At 41.5% G+C, this 19,965-nt stretch overlaps 1 protein-coding gene across 1 annotated transcript in view; it reads left to right on the top strand.

The window, feature by feature from the left end:
- The first annotated feature begins 14,998 nt into the window (after positions 1–14,998).
- gal3st3 (galactose-3-O-sulfotransferase 3) overlaps positions 14,999–19,965 on the top strand; it is a 32,422-nt gene continuing 27,455 nt past the window's right edge. The window contains exon 1 of the mRNA XM_081355358.1: positions 14,999–15,314. The gene's annotated coding sequence lies outside the window, so the exon portion shown is untranslated. The remainder of the gene's footprint in view (positions 15,315–19,965) is intronic.

Genomic DNA, 19,965 nt, shown 5'->3' with positions numbered 1-19,965 from the left:
CTGTGTTAACTCTTATGCTGAGTGCTTATGGTGTTGTGCTGCCCTGTCCAGTGCAGCCTTCGCTTCATTGCATTGGATTTGCAACTGGGTAGGTCGGAACAGACGTTTCTTACTCTAGTTTCGCCTATCAGTTCGAGTGCTCCTAGCGGCGCTGCTGGCTTAGAACTGTTGTCTCTCGTGGGAGTGTAGCTTGACCCCGTTCAGGGCTTATCTTCACTGCGCTCACGGCGGGATTCTATACAGTTCCCATATACGTCAGTGACGTAATGTCGAAGTGACCGCCTTGAAAGGGAACGTCTCCGGTTACTATTGTAACCTCGGTTCCCTGAGAGGCGGGAACGAGACATTACGTCAGCCGCCGTGCTCGCCGTTTGATCAGCTGTGCTAGCGTTCAGTCTTGATTCTGACGTTATTGCCGCGCCCATGCTATTTATACTGCCCGCGGTCCGGTCAGCATTTGCATGTTTTGCGTCAATTGGCCAGCTGTCTCCAGCTGGCGTTAGCCTATAAGATTTCAGTGAAAATGAGGAGGAAGGGAGTTCCCATATACGTCAGTGACGTAATGTCTCGTTCCCGCCTCTCAGGGAACCGAGGTTACAATAGTAACCAGAGACGTTTTCCTCCCCAAATCTCTATTTTCACATATTCTTGCTCACTTTCCAATCTTATAACTCTATAAGGAATTCCCTGTTTAACAAATGTAACACACCCTCCACCTCCACCCTAATTGCTTTATATCCATTTAAAACAAAATCCAAATTAGGTTTTAACCAAGTTTCTTGCACACATACTATTTCTGGTTTTTCCTCTGTCTATAAATTGTTTAAAATCTTGTCCATTTGCAATTAGACTTCTAGCGTTCCATTGGAGGATTAACATAATTAATATTATCAACCCACCCATGTTGGATCTTGACTTGACTGCACATTAAGCTCATCTCTTACTTCTTCCCATTTTAATCCTACTAATTCCAAATGATGTACTGCCGCTCTAACTATTAACTATTTGAATTCTTTCAGGTTTAGATTTGATCTCAGATGTTGCATTTATTACCCATGCTATAAAGGTAACTAACTTCTTTTTTTCTTCCCAAATCTGCCTCCATTCTTTCTGTTCACCTCCATTTTTTCTTTTGTCACACTCAGCATCCTTATCCTGCTTTTCCCCCTCACTTCTCTTGATAGCATCAGCATAAGAAATGTTTTCCTTTAACTTATTTTGTTGTACTTCCACCTCCCGTTTCATTACTTCACATCCTCAAAAGGCAACACTATGATTGCCTCCACAATTGCAACACTTTGGTTTAACACCTTCTCCACATTTCCCATAATCATGATCTCCTCCACATCTAGCACATCTTCTTTGCTTTTTACATCCCTTTGCCACATGACCAAATTCCTGGCAGTTATAACATCTCATAGGTTTATTTATGAATTCTCTTATGTTCTATTTAATATAACCAAAGTATACCTCTTTAGGGAGGTCCTTACAATCAAATTCAATCAGAACAGATTACGTTTCTTTTTTGTCTATTCCTCTTGTCATTCTTTTAGTCGATTTAATTGATCCATTTCTCACCCTCAAATTCTCTACGATCTCATTCATACCCAAAGAGGAACTCCTGCCATTATTCCTTAACAACTCTCATCTTTTTCCCCTCCAACTCTTACCACTTTTGTTACTTTTATTTTTCCCACACTGCTCATTCTCTTTGCCTTCTCTATCTGTTTTTCAGAGCTACATTCAATGAGCAAGTTTCCATCTCCCAGTACTCTTGCATATTTTACTTTGTTCTATTTGTGCTTTAATGATTTTAGTAAGTTTTAACGGGTCAGTTTCCTTCTACCTCAGAACCTACTACTACATTGAACAATAGGCTCTATGCACGATCGCTTCCGCGTTTTGTCTCAGGCCGCCCAGTTACATCCGGTGCTGCGTCAGAAGCCGTTTTTTGCATTCGGTGGAGATAATGGCAAATTACACTCTCTGTTTACTAGAACTTCCAGCGGTTAACGTGAATGATGTAAACAATATTGTGAAGCAGTTAACTGTCACACATATGAGTAAGAAAGAGTTCTTTAAATGAAAAATTTCGAGCTACATCGACAACTTTGAGGGTGAGTATTCTCTCATATCACGCGAAATCCGACTAGCGAATCAGTTTCTAAAATCGTTGTCTCCGTTTCTGAGAAAATGAATTTTATTAAAGTGAATTGTCCTATAGAATGCGCTATGCGGAAGTAAAGACCCCGGCTGAGATCCTACCGGAAATATGTCAGCAGCGTTCGTGCATAGAGCCTATTCTGACCTCAAATCTTTTACCTCATCTTTTTTCCCCTCACTTTCCATTCCATCCAAACTTTCTGAGTCCTTTTTCTTTCTTTTATGTCTTGACAATTTCTTGTTTCTAGTTAACCCTATCACTTCCTCCCATTCACTTCCCCTTCTTGGTCTCTTTCCATGTTGTTGTTTTCATATCCTGATTCTCTTTCCGCCATCCTGAAAAGTTAGATATTATTTAGTCGATGGGAAATAGAGGAGGAGCACCACTACCGGACCTACACAGGCCGTCGGTCGGTACTCCCACACTCCTCTCCACTAACGACCCAACGTTACCGTTATCAAGTCAAAAAAAAAAAAAGTCCTCAGTGCAGTGTCCAATGATTAATCCAATAAATCAGTTCAAAATAATCCTCTGTTACAGTCAGATCTCTATTCCAATCGGGCGTCTTCCACACCGGACCACAGCCAGCCCCAAGTGAGTTAGAGAACCTGGGCTGCGTTCCAGTCCATTTTTAGACACGCACTTGCGAACTTCCCTAAGCACTTCCCCTCGAGGGAATCCCTGCTGCCATTTTGAAGTGCGTTCCTCTTTGTGAAGTGGACGAGGGAAGTTTATATGGACAGACCCTCGTTCCCTCGATTTTGACAGAGGGAGCGAGTCTACTTGAAATGTACACTTCAGGTACCTATATGTCCCACAATACCGTATGATTGTGACGTCACCACATATCTCGTCTAATCACCACCACAACAAACAACTCTATGATATATTAATTCTATTTTTTTTTTTAAACAACCCAAACACACATACACATTTGGATGCTGCATTAAACAAATTCTTAAAGGGGGGAAAATAAATAGTAATATCGACTCCAAAGCTGATTCCAAGTGATCAAGGGCTTAGGACGTTCCAGTTCAGCCCATTGCAGTTTCCGCCAGTAGAGGGCACTGACGTAAGCAATGACGTACATCCGAGTGAACGAGACAGAGGGAAGTTAGCGAGTGAAGGGTATAGGCTTATTCGACTTCATGCAGCTCTGCGCAGACCGATCGGCGGCTGACTTGAAGCAGTGCATGCCGGTTAGAAATTTTGTCCGACTTGATCCAGCGCCGACGCCACGTGACTGTGACGTATGCCATCAAAGTACCGCGAGAGCGATTCGAGAGTAGCCGGAGAACTCAGCCAGCGCAGCTTCTCAAGAGCGGCTGCACTGGGCTTCACGAGGGCTGATGACGACACAGCTGTTCCACGATTGGCCAAATCCATTGCATGACAACGATCACATGTGTTGCGTGTTTATTCAAACACCTTTAGTTCCTCTAAAGCGCACAAATCAGTTTTTTAAAACAGTAAACACTCTTTTCATGTATTTGTGATGTTATATTGTGTCATGTTTATCAAAGTAAAACTGATTAAAAAACGTAGACTCCACTTCATTGATAGTAGCTTATGTTGAACTTTATTCTTGTTCAAACAGACGCTGTAAGAAGCAGTACATAAAGTATTGAATGAAAATGTCTCTGAAACATTATTTGGCAAATATTGCATTTATTTCACTTCAGCTGTGGTAAAGTATGCAAACACCACGTGAGCGGTCACTACGGGACCCAGAAAGTGTCCGACTTCACGTCTCCGTTTGCAGCTCCTCCCCGCCTGCAAGCGGCTACTCTCGCCGATCGGATACATCCAGCCGCAGCCGATGTCGAACACACCTTATGACAGTAGGCTTGTTTGAGATGAGCAAAATCTGCGCAGAATCGATCACCGGTGATCAGCGCGAGATGCATGCCGGTTAGAAATGTGTCCGAGTGCGGTCCGCCTTGCTCTGATGTCATGCTGACGTATGTCAAAAAAACTCTCGCGACCGCAAGGCGCACCTGTCGGATTCTGCAGTCGAGCGCAGTTGCTCTCCACCGACTGCGCTGATCAAAAGCATGATGGGAAACGACTTGCTGACGACACAGCTTAATGTTCATTGGTTTAAACAACCGTGATGTATCATTCTCTTTTAAAATGTTTGATTTTAAAACTCTGATCATGTTTTATGAGTATACGTTATGTGTGAATATTCCCAAACTATCTGACAGTGCGATCTCTTTGGGTTATGCAATGTAATTTTTATTTAAAAAAAAAAAAAAAAATTAAACACATATGTCTGTATTAAATAAAAAAAGATTGATAAACATGTAGCCTATTTGGAATGGAATTAAATAAGTAGCTACTTTGGGTGACTTGTTTATCATATTTATTTTCATATAAAAGCAACAGAACTTAAATTCCATCCAGTTTATTAGCAACACTGTGCACGAGCGTGAATCCCGCGATATCCATCTTTGACCTCACAGGTGTCAGATCCAGTACGAGTAGAGAGAACTGTCCGGCTTGCCTTCGCTTTTTTCACTCCTCCTCTCACTGCAGCTGCCTACTCTCGCATACATTTCAGGCGAGGCAAGGTGCATCTCAAACAAGCCTAATTTTGGACTGGGAACGCAGCACTGGCTTTAACAGACAGAGGTGATGATGCTAATGACAAACAGCTGCAAACAATCATGGCTGGTAGACCGGACAGTGAGTTATGGGTAATGAAGTCCAAAACATGACAATAGTGGCAATGACGGGCACTCCAGGGCTGCGTTCCAGTCCAAAATTGTCATGCCCTTCACTCGCTAGTCTCGCGTAGCCAGACCTTCAGACTGACGGCTGAAGGTCTGGAATTCATAGCAGTTTTCTTTGGCCAAGGCCCGCCCATAAGGCCGTTTGACCGACATGTCAAACAACCAATTACAGTTCGTTTCGTTCAGCGTCACGTTTCGGGGCTTGGAAATGTCCCCACAACAACAGACCGGCGTGCAACAAGTCAGTCAGCATAAAAAATCAAAGAAGGAGAAGAAAACAAGCAGAAAGTCATTGATCTGTTCGTGCACGTATACTTTTGAGAATCCTACGTTTAGCTGATCTTGATAAATGCTCATTGTCACTCATGTAAACACAACAGTTTTTCTTCCGCAATCACACGTCTGCGCTTTGTTTCCCGGCTGACCGAAAATAAACGCGACACTCGCGCCCCCCGGAAATCCGATAAAATTCAACCAATCAGATGACGACTTCGACATTCCTGAAGTGTGTCCAGTTAAGTGTACCATATGCATCAGACGTTTAGCCAACGTTCCGTGGGCGTGACGTCTGAGGCTGAGACTATTCACTCGCTAACTTCCCTCCGTCTTGTTCACTCGGATGTCAATGCTTACGATGCACGAGTGCCCACTACTGGTGGAAACTGCGGCGGGCTGAATTGGATCGTCCTAAGCCCTTGATCACTTGGAATCAGCTGTGGAGTTTATTTATTTGATTGGGGTTGGAGATGAACTGTGCTGGACAGTTGATCGGCAGGAGCAGGATTGGGCACCACTGCTATATAGTAAGTACATGGGACATCAATGTTTGAAATATTAATAATTGCATTCTGTTTATTTAAAAAGCACTGGCAGTAATTCATACTTCCCCAGTTGATTAATCACAGTAAATTAAGACAATTGTTTTATATTAAAAGTTTTCTGAAATGTTATGTTTAAAATTGCAAATGATGCATTTAATATGCACTAATTTGTATAAATCTACAAAATCAGAACATTGTATAAAGCCAGATTCAAAATTCTTGTTTCATTTATTTCTTGCATTGGGGATTCTCAGTTTCTATTTTTATCTCTCTATAAATCAGAAAATACTGTAAGCAGCCAGGAGATAAACGCATTTGCTTTTAGGAATAAAATATAAATCAGGCAAATGATGAACAAACCGCTTGGTGAAAACCTTCAGAATAAAGATAGGAATCTTTATAGTTTATAGTTTGCTTGTAAAAGAGCTGCTGAAGTGGAGATTTATGGCTCACTGTCGTCAAAGATGTGGACTGTAATTGACACAATACAGTAGTGTGGTTAAAGGGTAAGTTCGGTATTTTACACTTAAAGCCCTGTTTACAGATCGTTTCTGATGAAATAGAACGGTTAAGATTAAAATTTGGACACATGCTGCTGTCCCGAGAATTTTAGGTTTCTTTCGCTTTCCCCAAAACCTCTAGAAGCGGTGTATAGTTGCACTGGAACAATCCTTCATAAAACGCATTAAACTTTCGTTTACAAAGACCTGAAACTCACCGAGTGGTCAGGGGTGTTCACTGATATGCTCACACAAAAATCGCTGCAAAAGTTGCTTTCCAACAGGTGTTTTACCATTCGTTGTAAAACTGTGGATCTATTTTTCCAAACGTCTCACATCCGTAGATTCTTCCGTTGAGAGCTTGAATAATAGACACTCCAGCCCAGTTGGTGGCGATAATGCACCTTTGCCAATTGCAAGCAAACCACTGGCATTTCATTGAATACACAGACAGACATCCCAAGTCTCCCGGAAGTTCCGGGAGTCTCCCGCATATTGATAGCGGCTCCCTGATGCGCGCAAATCAGTTAAAATCTCCCGGAAGCAAGAGCGCGCAAGCGTAGCGCGCGCACGGCAGAGAGAGGGAGCGAGAGACCTTGCGTGTGTGCGCTAGTGTGCGTGTGTGCCTCGGGATTTTATCTCTACTTTCGAACCGAATTAATCAGAACCCCCCCCCCCCCGTTGGAGATTTCTTGACTCCCGGAAATGACTTTGTGCAGGTTGGGATGTCTGCACAGAAGAAGCAGAAGAAGAAGCGGCGGAGTAATACCGTACCCCACACAGCACATTCAATACAAGTCAATGGAGTTGGACAAAAACTACTATAAAACCTGTTGGAAAGCATCTTTTGCAGCGATTTTTGTGTGAGCATATCAGTGAACACCCCTGACCACTCGGTGAGTTTCACGTCTTTGTAAACGAAAGTTTAATGCGTTTTATGAAGGAGTGTTCCAGTGCACCTATACACCCATTCTAGAGGTTTTGGGGAAAGCGAAAGAAACCTAAAATTTTAATCTAAACCGTTCTATTTCATCAGAAACGATCTGTAAACAGGGCTTTAAGTGTAAAATACCGAACTTTTCCTTTAAGGTGTAATAAAATAAACACTTAAAGGGGTCATAAAGAGATAAATAAATATGTCCTTGATCTTTTGACATATAAGAGGTCAGTATAAGTTAATATAAAAAAGTTTCAGAACTCAAAACTTCCTCATTAGTCCAAAAACAGCTTCTTATGAAACAAAGCTCAGAAAACGACTCGTTTCGGATTTTTGTCACATTATGATGTCATAGTGCGATGAAAGACTGCCTCTGCGGAAGAAGATCAGCGCATATACTTCTACATCATTGCCTCTTTAGCCCCGCCCACTGATGCATGTCTAACGAGACGGATGCCAAAACAGGATTACTCCAGCAACAAAACCATAGAGCGTCACAGTTCATGACCCCATTGATAAAGCATTTATGATGTTTTCTTTCCACAAGTCTGAGAGAAGACAAGGTTATGGAAGGAAAAATTGGCCAAAATCTCAAAATTGCCCTGTGCCTGAAAAAACAAAACAAAACAACAACTTTTTTTTTTGTCCTGTAGTGTCTTGCCTTTAAGTGGACTAAATTATTGGAGAAGTTTTCATCGAAAAACCCAGTTATGACATTTTTATTCTAAATTACAAGGTCAAAAAAATGCAAGAAATGAGACATATAGAACGAATGGTTCACAATAAAATCTTAACATGCATTTGCAAAATAGTGAATTTTTTAAAAACACATACTGCAACATCAACTCTGGATTAAGCCTCTCTCTCTCTCACTCTTGTTTTAATCATGTTGTCATTAAACAGTCAAAATCAAGTAGCCTATTTTAGACAGCCGTGCAGTATTGAATTATACAGTTTTCCCCACGACCAGTGAGGTTTACCACGTTATTTTATAAATCCTGTGAGAAGCAGTGGCAGATGTGGATGGGTGGAGTCTGGACCGGGACAGAGACAGCGATTCATTCAAGAGACACACACCTGTGTGAGCGCGGCATCTCAGCGCTTCATGGGGCTTCACACACATTCTGAGAGCAAAGGTAGGTCTGAAATATCTCCTGTTCATCTTTAACTAGTTTTCAGTCTCACTGTCCACCTTCGTTCTCACCCACCACTCATACACAAGGCCTATTCTTCTGACAGCCCCGCACTTACACACACACACTCACACACTCACACACACACACACACACACACACACACACACACACACACACACACACACACACACACACACACACACACACACACACACACACACACACACACACAGTGTCTCACCCAGCCCTCATTGTTGTTAACAGTGCTCTGTGTGTGCTGGGATACTTGATCCCACAAGGACAAAGTCACTGCACAGAAATAAAGGGAGAGAAAATTAGAAGTAGGGGGAGGATAAGAAAACATAAAAAAACATGAGGAGCCATACTTGGAAAAGAAAACCCTTCAATATAGATAAACGGCTCATGTTTTTTTATTTTTATCCGTGGCAGGGAGTTTTGCACAAGCACCATTTCTAGCAGAAAATTGCAATATTAGCATTTCTTTTTTTTTTTTTTCCTAAGCGATTTGGGATTTTCCATAATAGCTAGGATGCAATTCATGAAAATTGGGCACTTCTGGAAAAGTTTTTGATTTTGGCAGGGTGTTAGGTATAGGCCTAAGGTTTTCAAAAATCAATGGATACAAGTTGGGGTGGTCCCCCTAGTGGCAGTTATCCATAAAATCCAAATTGTCCCCCGCCGAAATAATAAAAGGTTATAGGCAGTTCGGGGGACCAGGGCGGAGCAGGCGACCAGGGCGGGGCAGGCGGCCAGGGAGGAGACGACCCTTCAGGCGGCCAGGGAGGAGACGACCCTTCAGGCGGCCAGGGAGGTGACGACCCTTCAGGCGGCCAGGGAGGAGACGACCCTTCAGGCGGCCAGGGAGGAGACGACCCTTCAGGCGGCCAGGGTGGACCAGACAGTTCGGGGGACCAGGGTGGAGCAGGCGACCAGGGCGGGGCAGGCGGCCAGGGAGAAGACGACCCTTCAGGCGGCCAGGGAGGAGACGACCCTTCAGGCGGCCAGGGTGGACCAGACAGTTCGGGGGACCAGGGTGGAGCAGGTGACCAGGGCGGGGCAGGCGGCCAGGGAGGAGACGACCCTTCAGGCGGCCAGGGAGGTGACGACCCTTCAGGCGGCCAGGGAGGAGACGACCCTTCAGGCGGCCAGGGAGGAGACGACCCTTCAGGCGGCCAGGGAGGAGACGACCCTTCAGGCGGCCAGGGTGGACCAGACAGTTCGGGGGACCAGGGTGGAGCAGGCGACCAGGGCGGGGCAGGCGGCCAGGGAGGAGACGACCCTTCAGGCGGCCAGGGAGGAGACGACCCTTCAGGCGGCCAGGGTGGACCAGACAGCTCAGGAGGCCATGGCAGTGCAGCCTCCATAGTCCTGTCAAGGGACACACTAACAGACACCGGCTCGGGAACAGGAACAGACACCGGCTCAGGGACAGACACCGGCTCGGGAACAGGGACGAACACCGGCTCAGGGACAGACACCGGCTCAGGGACAGACACCGTGGTGGCGGCCATCTTTGCTGAGGGCTCAGATTCAGGCGTGGCGGCGGCCATCTCTGCTGAGGACTCAGGTTCAGGACGATGGCCACGACGTGATGCGTAGGCTCGGCAGGACTGACGTGAAGTGCAGGCTCGGCAGGGCTGATGTGGAGCTCAGGCTCAGCAGGGAGAAACTCTGGCAGGACGGTCTCGGCGGGACGAGACTCAGGCTGAACAGGCATGACGTGAATGACCTGATAATCAGGTATGATGTGAAGATACTCAGACTTGGCAGGCATGACGTGAAGAGCAAGCTGGACGGGCGTGACGTGAAGAACAGAGCTTATCTGAATGGCAAAGTCAAGATATTGAGCTAGAGTGTAGTGAGGGGTGTAGAGTTCTCTTTTATGCAGGCACCATTCTGGTTTTTATCGATACCGGCCACTAGGGGGACCACCCCAACTTGTATCCATGGTTTTTTAAAAACCTTAGGCCCATACCTAACACCCTGCCAAAAATCAAAAACTTTCCCAGAAGTGCCCAATCTTCATGATTTTTCACGTATTCCTTCGCAGCTATAATGTAATTTTTTAAAATTAGTAAATCACCTGCAGTGGAGGCAGCTGAAAATAAGGGCCATTCATTTCCTATCACAAATGATGGGAAATGTGTGAATTACGTCTGAACACGTAAGATAATTAAGTCATAGTATCAGAGGTCCCAAACAAAGGCAGTCCTTTATCATTCCTTATTGCTCTGTAAACACAGATTATATCTTCGGTGGCATTATAAACCTGACTCTCTTTACAAAGCAGTTGTATAATTTGACTCATGTCTTCTAAAGGAATGATTTGACTTTTGAATGTTGACTATGTGCCATAAATACCTGCACAATTACAGTCATTTAAATATGTTGCTTAACTTGCTCTATTACTGGCACCTTCAAGGTTGGAACATTTTACAAGAGCAAGAGTGATACAAACACGTCCATCAGTCAGTAATAGATCATGGAACTTTATTCATATTTATTTAGGATTATAGATTCAACAGAAGAGGTGACGAGGCGCTTGTCCTTAGGATGCTCCTAAATGAACAACAACCAGAATCTTAACCAACTAAATTAAAAGTAACTATAATATTTTCTTCATGGCACGTAAACACACATGTATTCATTAGGAATAACCAGATTAAACAGGAATCATTGCTCGAGGTGGTTTGTCATAATAATAATAATTGAAATAATAAATGGGTAAATAAAATTACTAGTATCTAGTATTAATCCACTAATTAACTTACTCAAAATGAATGACTTCAGCAGGTGGAATTTAAGGAAATTAACAGATTTAATTTAGGCTTGTATTCACATATAAACATTGATTTGTGAACATAAACAGAAGCTTAACCGAAACTGCTTGACGTGTGGAAAAAAAATGAACCTCATTTTGTTCTTGCAGAAGCTCAAATGTGATGCGTAACACACAGGAATGAACCTCATTGGTTCTTGCAGAAGCTCAAACGTGATGTGTAACACGCGAATGAACCTCATTGGTTCTTGCAGAAGCTCAAACGTGATGCGTAACACGAGAATAAACCTCATTGGTTCTTGCAGAAGCTCAAACGTGATGCGTAACACACAGGAATGAACCTCATTGGTTCTTGCAGAAGCTCAAACGTGATGTGTAACACGCGAATGAACCTCATTGGTTCTTGCAGAAGCTCAAACGTGATGCGTAACACGAATGAACCTCATTGGTTCTTGCAGAAGCTCAAACGTGATGCGTAACACGCGAATGAACCTCATTGGTTCTTGCAGAAGCTCAAACGGATGCGTAACACGCATGAACCTCATTGGTTCTTGCAGAAGCTCAAACGTGATGCGTAACACGCGAATGAACCTCATTGGTTCTTGCAGAAGCTCAAACGTGATGCGTAACACGAATGAACCTCATTGGTTCTTGCAGAAGCTCAAACGTGATGCGTAACACGCGAATTAACCTCATTGGTTCTTGCAGAAGCTCAAACGCGATGCGTAACGCGAATGAACCTCATTGGTTCTTGCAGAAGCTCAAACGTGATGCGTAACACGAGAATGAACCTCATTGGTTCTTGCAGAAGCTCAAACGTGATGCGTAACACGCGAATTAACCTCATTGGTTCTTGCAGAAGCTCAAACGCGATGCGTAACGCGAATGAACCTCATTGGTTCTTGCAGAAGCTCAAACGTGATGCGTAACACGAGAATGAACCTCATTGGTTCTTGCAGAAGCTCAAACGTGATGCGTAACATGAGAATGAACCTCATTGGTTCTTGCAGAAGCTCAAACGTAATGCGTAACACGAGAATGAACCTCATTGGTTCTTGCTGAAGCTCAAACGTAATGCGTAACACGCGAATGAACCTCATTGGTTCTTGCAGAAGCTCAAACGTAATGCGTAACATGAGAATGAACCTCATTGGTTCTTGCAGAAGCTCAAACGTGATGCGTAACACGAGAATGAACCTCATTGGTTCTCACTGAAGCTAAAAACGTGATGCGAAAGACAAGACTGAACCTCATTGGTTCTTGCAGAAGCTCAAACGTGATGCGTAACATGAGAATGAACCTCATTGGTTCTTGCAGAAGCTCAAACGTGATGCGTAACACGAGAATGAACCTCATTGGTTCTTGCAGAAGCTCAAACGTGATGCGTAACATGAGAATGAACCTCATTGGTTCTTGCAGAAGCTCAAACGTGATGCGTAACACGAGAATGAACCTCATTGGTTCTTGCAGAAGCTCAAACGTGATGCGTAACACGAGAATGAACCTCATTGGTTCTTGCAGAAGCTCAAATGTGATGCGTAACACGAGAATGAACCTCATTGGTTCTTGCAGAAGCTCAAATGTGATGCGTAACACGAGAATGAACCTCATTGGTTCTTGCAGAAGCTCAAACCTGATGCGTAACACGCGAATGAACCTCATTGGTTCTTGCAGAAGCTCAAATGTGATGCGTAACACGAGACTGAACCTCATTGGTTCTTGCAGAAGCTCAAATGTGATGCGTCACACAAGAATGAACCTCATTGGTTCTTGCAGAAGCTCAAACGTGATGCGTAACACGAGACTGAACCTCATTGGTTCTTGCAGAAGCTCAAACGTGATGCGTAACACGAGAATGAACCTCATTGGTTCTTGCAGAAGCTCAAACGTGATGCGTAACACGAGACTGAACCTCATTGGTTCTTGCAGAAGCTCAAACGTGATGCGTAACACGAGACTGAACCTCATTGGTTCTTGCAGAAGCTCAAACGTGATGCGTCACACAAGAATGAACCTCATTGGTTCTTGCAGAAGCTCAAACGTGATGCGTAACACGAGACTGAACCTCATTGGTTCTTGCAGAAGCTCAAACGCGTAACACGAGACTGAACCTCATTGGTTCTTGCAGAAGCTCAAATGTGATGCGTAACACGAGAATGAACCTCATTCTCAAGACAGACAGTTCTCTCTTCTCGCAGTGGATCAGACACCTGTGAGATCAAAGATGGATATTGCGGGATTCACGCTCATGCACAGTGTTGCTAATAAACTGGATGTAATTAAAGTTCTGTTGCTATATGAAAATAATTATAATGAACAAGACACCCATTTAATAACATACCAAAGACGTGTTCATCAATCATTTTTACTTTAATTACAGACATGTTTTATAAATATATATATTTGTATAAATATGACAACAATCAAACCCATAGATCACACTGTCAGAGAGTTTGGGGATACTAACACATAATTTTGGCCTATACACATAAAAACATGAGATCAGAGTTTTAAAATCAAACAGTTTAAAAGAGATCAATACATCACGGTTGTTGAGCATTAAGCTGTGTCGTCAGCAAGTCGTTTCCCATCATGCTTTTCATCAGCGCAGGGTGGAGAGCAACTGCGCTCGACTGCAGAATCCAACAGGTCACGGACCGCACTAGGACACATTTCTAACCGGCATGCATCTCGCGCTGATCACCAGTGATCGGTTCTGTGCAGATTTTGCTCATCTCAAACAAGCCTACTGTTTCTCGAAGAAGCTCGAACGTGTTGCGTAACACGAGAATGAACTGTTTCTTGAGGAAGAACAAATGTTCAAACAATAGTTTATTGACAGACACTAATGACAGTAACAGTAACTGTCATCAAACAACATTGGTTTCAAATGTTCCCATCGTTTATTGGCATCTATAGTGATAGATAACATAACATGAAAATTTGAGGAACAACATCAATGTTTTAAATGTTTTTATGACAGCTCCTGTCAAAGAAATATATAAACAAAGAAACTATTTCCCTGTGAGGTATGAACCTCATTGGTTCTTGCAATAAAATATGAGGAACAACGATGTTTTAAATGTCTTCATGACAGCTGCCATGTCATAGACATATGTGAGATATAAATAATATAAATAATTTTGTCATTTGAAATGATTCGTTCCTCACGCTCTGTGAGATTTAAATGACTTGGAATATTGCAAACAGTCTAACATTTCCATTCGTAACATTTATTTAGGTTTTGATTTATGTTAATAGTCTCTCAAAAAGATGGCATTGATGTTAAATGTTATGATTACGATATGTAAATCTCATATACATAACAATAAATGGAATAACAGTAAACCCTCTTTGGCTTGTTATTATGGTTCAAGCATCCATAAAATACTTTCCCAAAGATAATCAATCCCTTGGTGAATTGTATAAAGGCATGTAGGTAGGCTACTGTATGAATCTCTTTCCTTCTAAGTTTTTGTACATGCTTCAATTTGATTTATTTTCTCCTTGCAACCCCCGTTAAGTGTTTGAAGATTAGCCTATGATTTTGTTTGCTGGACTAAATATGCTGCTGTTTATTTTATACACGCATGAACCAAGCGCACGGATCTACGAATGTAGATTTAATTACATGTTATTTGTGTATATTTTCATATGCATATTATTGTTTCCTATTGGAGTGTGTAAATTGATATTGTTCATTAAAAATAAAAACATTTCGGTTCGTGTTCACAAACAAAAGAAAATAATATGTGTTAGAGAATCTACGCAACGATCATGCAAGGGAAAACGTCTAAATAATGAATTTGTCATTGGGGCATAAAAGGGTTTTCACCGAAATAATGCTAAATATATCTTCGTGTTCGGTACAAATTCCATTTATTTTCTCAGTTCATCAGCCAGAAAGTTAATTGTGGAGCCAGCTCTCCGCCCCTGAATTCGTGCACCTTCCACGCGCGTGCGTCGTGAATCGCTGGCGCGAGAGAGGCGGCGCGCGGTGCAGTCGCGTGATGGCAAACAGCGGCAACCGACGCGACGCGCCGTTATAAACTCTGATGACCTACCGAACACCTCAGCGTCTCTCGCGGATCGCGTCCGTCATTCTGCGCTGAAATAACAGCGGACGGGCGAATTGAAAGCGGTTTCGGAGCCATTGTTTGACTGTGCGGATCAAGAACGGCATCTGTCCATCACCAGTCGCCGGAGCGGGAGATGACAAAGGTGGGTGAGAATGAGAGTACAACCTTGCGTCTGTATGGATTGATCGCAGTCAGTGGCTTGGATTGACAGCACACCTGTCTCGTATCGCATACTGGTTTGTGATGGTTTTACATGGTTCTGATCTCATCATGATAAATGTGGTGCGTTTGCAGCAGAAATCAAATCGGCGTTTTCTCATTCACCTTTCTGATTCCTAATGGTGATCAGCTGATTTATTGATGCTATAAATCAGGTTTTAAGTGACAGATTCACCTGTGAGGATCTATTTGGGCAGCCGGGTTCATTCATGATCATCTGACATCAGATAGTTCATTTGAATGACGTTTATTCCAGTTTTAACGTGAGATAATGTTAGCTTTGAAATATTTTAAAGAGATCAGAAAGGCTTATGCAGTCAGTGTTGTGAAAGCTGCTTGTGTCTCTTATGTTCAGAAAGTTTTCAAATGATTTAAAGTACCTGTTATGATTTTAATAGACAGCTCATCTAAATGCATGCATTCAATTTAGTTGAAGTTCTGTTGTCCTCCAATTATAAATGCTGGATGCTTTTAACTGGTGACTGCTTGTTTTTTTTTTTTTTTTCATTTCACATCTAAACAAACCTGTCAAGTGTGGAACTGACCTGTCACTGTGTGATTTGCAATGCAAATGCATTAATAATCAGTCACACCAACCTTTAGCACATCAGGCTTGTGTGGTAAGAGATGATCTAGTCTGCTTCACATGATCTTTTTCTGTTTGTCCTGCTGTTCCTATTTCCCCCTTCAGAAAATGATTCATCGTTTTTAGCAAGGCAGATAATGAGGCTTAGCATCATCTGGTGAAACAAATGTAGGAAATATAATGGTGCATTGATAAAATTATATAATCTGTACCCTGAAATTAAGAGGAAACCGTTTGGAAGAGCTTGAATTTGAGATGATCTTAACAATAAAGAGGGGGGAATGTAATTTCAAAGTTTAAAAATGTATACATTTTTACTCCATAATTGCAATTAAGATGTTCTCAAAATCAAGATATAATTTCAGAGCTCATCTAATCTAACCCGGAAAGATTGATATTTAACGTATTTGAATCCAGTGCTCGATTAATGGAGAGTGATGACAGCCGTAGAGTAAACTGGTTCTCAAGCCGGATTGTAATCCCAGTTAGCAGATGTAGGATACCAGCTCAGATCCTTTGTGCATGTCAGATGAACACCAGTATGAACCGGAAACTTTATTTTCATCAGAAGTGGGTAATTTTTGCAGCACAAAATGGAATTAATGACCTTTTTAAACCTTTTTCAATTTTACAAAATGCACGATATTTTGACTAGTTTGGGCCACCGTATAAATAACTCTACCCATAACATGAACAAATGTTGGCTGTTGTTTAAAATCACAATAAAAAAATCAAAATTGACTTCTTTTGTTCATGTAATGTTGCGATGTTTAACTGTGCACATCATTCAGTTGATGTGCCACATTCTGGTTATGTCTACATTAATCCAGATACATTTATGAATAAAATTTTCACTTCAACACTCTCCGTTCACTCTAGCGTTTTCCAGATGTTTCTCATCCACACTGAAACGTCGGAAGACTCTTAAATCCATCGTACTGTGCATACGTAAAATGTAACATAAGCTCACTGGATGATACCGAGAAAGACCAGACATAAAGTTCACCCGTTATTCTTCTGGCTCCATCTCTTTATTAGCAAAATATACCACCACTGCATTGTGGGATTGAATGAGTGCACTCGATAACGTCCACCATGGCGGACATCACTACAAATGTCTGTCCCGTCAAATAGTGCCCTAATTAACGGTATAGGGTTTTAACGGTATAACGGTATATTGACATGAGTTTGGCTTGGGCAATAAGTTTGTCCAATAACATGATCGCAGTAATTGGCGAATGACAACAATCCAATAATTTTCCATTGGACAAAATCAAGTCCTGCCCTACATTTTATTTTCTTGATCATAAATGCCTCGTATACCTCACAATCCAGCTTAATTTTAACGTAAGAGCAAGTGCGAACATTTGTTAATTTCTTTGCAAGCCTTCAGGTGTCATTCGGTTCAGGTGTCATTCGGTTCCTTCAGGTATCATTCGGTTCCAGTTATTTTATCTGTCTGTATTCTGTAATGCAAACTGGTATTTATTAGGGCTGGGACGATACACCTCGATACACCTCTCCCGATTAGATACTATCACGATACTTGGGTGCCGATACGATATGCTATTTTTTTTTTTCATTATTAAGAATTGCGATTCTATTTATTTATTTTAACGCTAGACCATCGGGAAAAGTTAAATCATACACATACATGATGTATAAGATGAGTCATATTTACAAAACCAATTCATCATATCTTTCTGACTTATTTCAGAAGCAAGGTTTAATAGACAGACGAATTGGAGGAAGATCGCGTGGGTGTTTGAATCGAGATCACAGTCTTTTAAAGATGAATCGTGCCGCTCTATTGTCTTATCTCTCTCAGCGTGTTCACGCGTCCACTTGAAAGGGATATTACGTCACTGAACGCTCAAAGATAACGACACATTTCATCTGTTGAAACGAAAGTGGCGAAACCTCATCTATAAGCAAGGACAAAAATAAAGCAATTTAATTTGAATTAATATCGATTCTGTTATAAAAAAAATCGATTTTAAAATCGTTTAAAAAAAGAATCGCGATACCTAGGTGAATCGATTATTATTATTTTTTTATTTCTTCCAGCCCTAGTATTTATCATATTATTTTCATTTATCATGATCATAAACACACTTTTTTTTACCATTTGCTGCACTTTGTTATTCTTCTATTTTACCTTTAGCCGTTAATGAATCAAAAGTCTCGCACATTCACAGAAAAGAGCTCTGCGTTGCAAAATGAGAAGAAAACACAGAAAAGACAATTGCAAATTTAGTTTCATGGTGACTTGCTGTCAAAAATGTTTCTGGGGATGAACCGGTATGAACATTTTGGATAACCGATATTTTTTTTATATATATTTGTAAGCCGATAACTGGCCGATAAATCTAAATCCAAAATTTTATGTAATTTTTGAGAGCCTGATTACAAAAACAAAAGTCTCACCATGTCTCAAGCAAACAATTATAACAATGTTCTCATAATAATTTTATGTAGCCTAAATGACAGACTTGCTCTGTTGCACAATTTCAAGCCATTTAAAACCATAATTGTGAATGTGAATTGTGTCTCAGCTGAAGGAAATAATCCATTATTTATTGGTTTTAATACATCAGGCAAATTTTCTTATCGGGCCGATAACGATAACATTAAAAACCAACATTTATCGGCCGATACCGATATGGTGGCCGATAAATCGTGCATCCCTACTTTTTTTCAATAACAATTTAAGTTTCATGTAAATTTAATGAACAAATGGCAACCATGAAGTTCAATGCCGTCAAACTTTTATCAATAATAATAAAACCGACCCGTTATAGAACTAGTACATTAACAGTAAAGTTAGCATTTTTTTTATGTTACTAGTTTATTAATTTAAATTATGATCTTTTGACTTGTTGACTTGGTTAGCCCAAGTATAATTACAATCTTGTGCTTGAATATCCTGTCGCTGCATGCGTTTGATCGCCACTCTCTCTGAAAGCCAACAGGAGAACGTGTGTTCGTGATACATGATTCGCTTACATTATTAATAGACCTTTCAATTGGTGCTAAACTACTCTGATGGGGCAAAGTACAACGACTCTAAAACATAATTTACAGGATAGATTGTGATCTTTATTACTTTATATTATAAAATATCAGGCCAATCTTTAGCCTTATGATTCTCATAAATTGTGATTGTGCCACGATCAGAATGACGTCAAGGCGGCGTTGCTCCTCTTGCATGTCTTCTGGGCGCTCGAGAAGGTAAAGTGAGATGCGGAGACGGGTCTGTGTGGCGTCTGGTTGCTCGTCCGATCTTCTGTTTCTACTGTGCTGGCATTTAAAGTGGGAATCTGATTAGATCGCCTGTGTGATTAAATATTTACTGGTGGGGTTTTCGCTGCTCCAGAGAAAAGAGAAAGCGGGAAAGTGTGAGTTTTTGCTTGCATATATGTGCCTGTCTGTTTGTCTGACTAATTTACTGCACTGATTAAACCCGCCATCTTCTCTCGGTTTCCCTGGTGTCAACCTTTTCCGTGACCCTTGCGTTAATTTCCCTCCTCTGAGGCGCTTGCTGCATTTCTTGGTTCTTTTCATCTGTTTCTCATCCTCTTTTTCTTCCACTTGGCTATTAATGTTCATTTTTCTTTATCAAGGAGCTGCATGTATATTAATATGAATCTTATCCTGCGGCCTTGTGTTATCTCAGTGCAAAAAAAGGTTAATCGAGTGTTTGGTGTTAAAACTGAAGGGTGGAAAAACGAACGCATTCAAAACCGGACAATAACATGAGTGTTTGATAAGATATAAGAGGTTTGTGGTTTTACTTTATAATACACAAACATTCAAAAGTTTGAGGTTAGCAAGATTTTATTTTTTACAGATTTTATTTAGCAAGGTTGCATTAAATTGATCAAAAGTGACAGTAAAGACGTTTATTTATAATGATATAAAAGATTTCTATTTCAAATAAGTACTGCTCTTTTCAACTTTCTATTCATCAAAGAATCCTGAAACATTT

Source organism: Scardinius erythrophthalmus (assembly GCF_964197995.2).
Source record: "Scardinius erythrophthalmus genome assembly, chromosome: 2".
Classification (NCBI taxonomy): domain Eukaryota; kingdom Metazoa; phylum Chordata; class Actinopteri; order Cypriniformes; family Leuciscidae; genus Scardinius; species Scardinius erythrophthalmus.
This window is presented reverse-complemented; position numbering and strand designations above follow the sequence as displayed.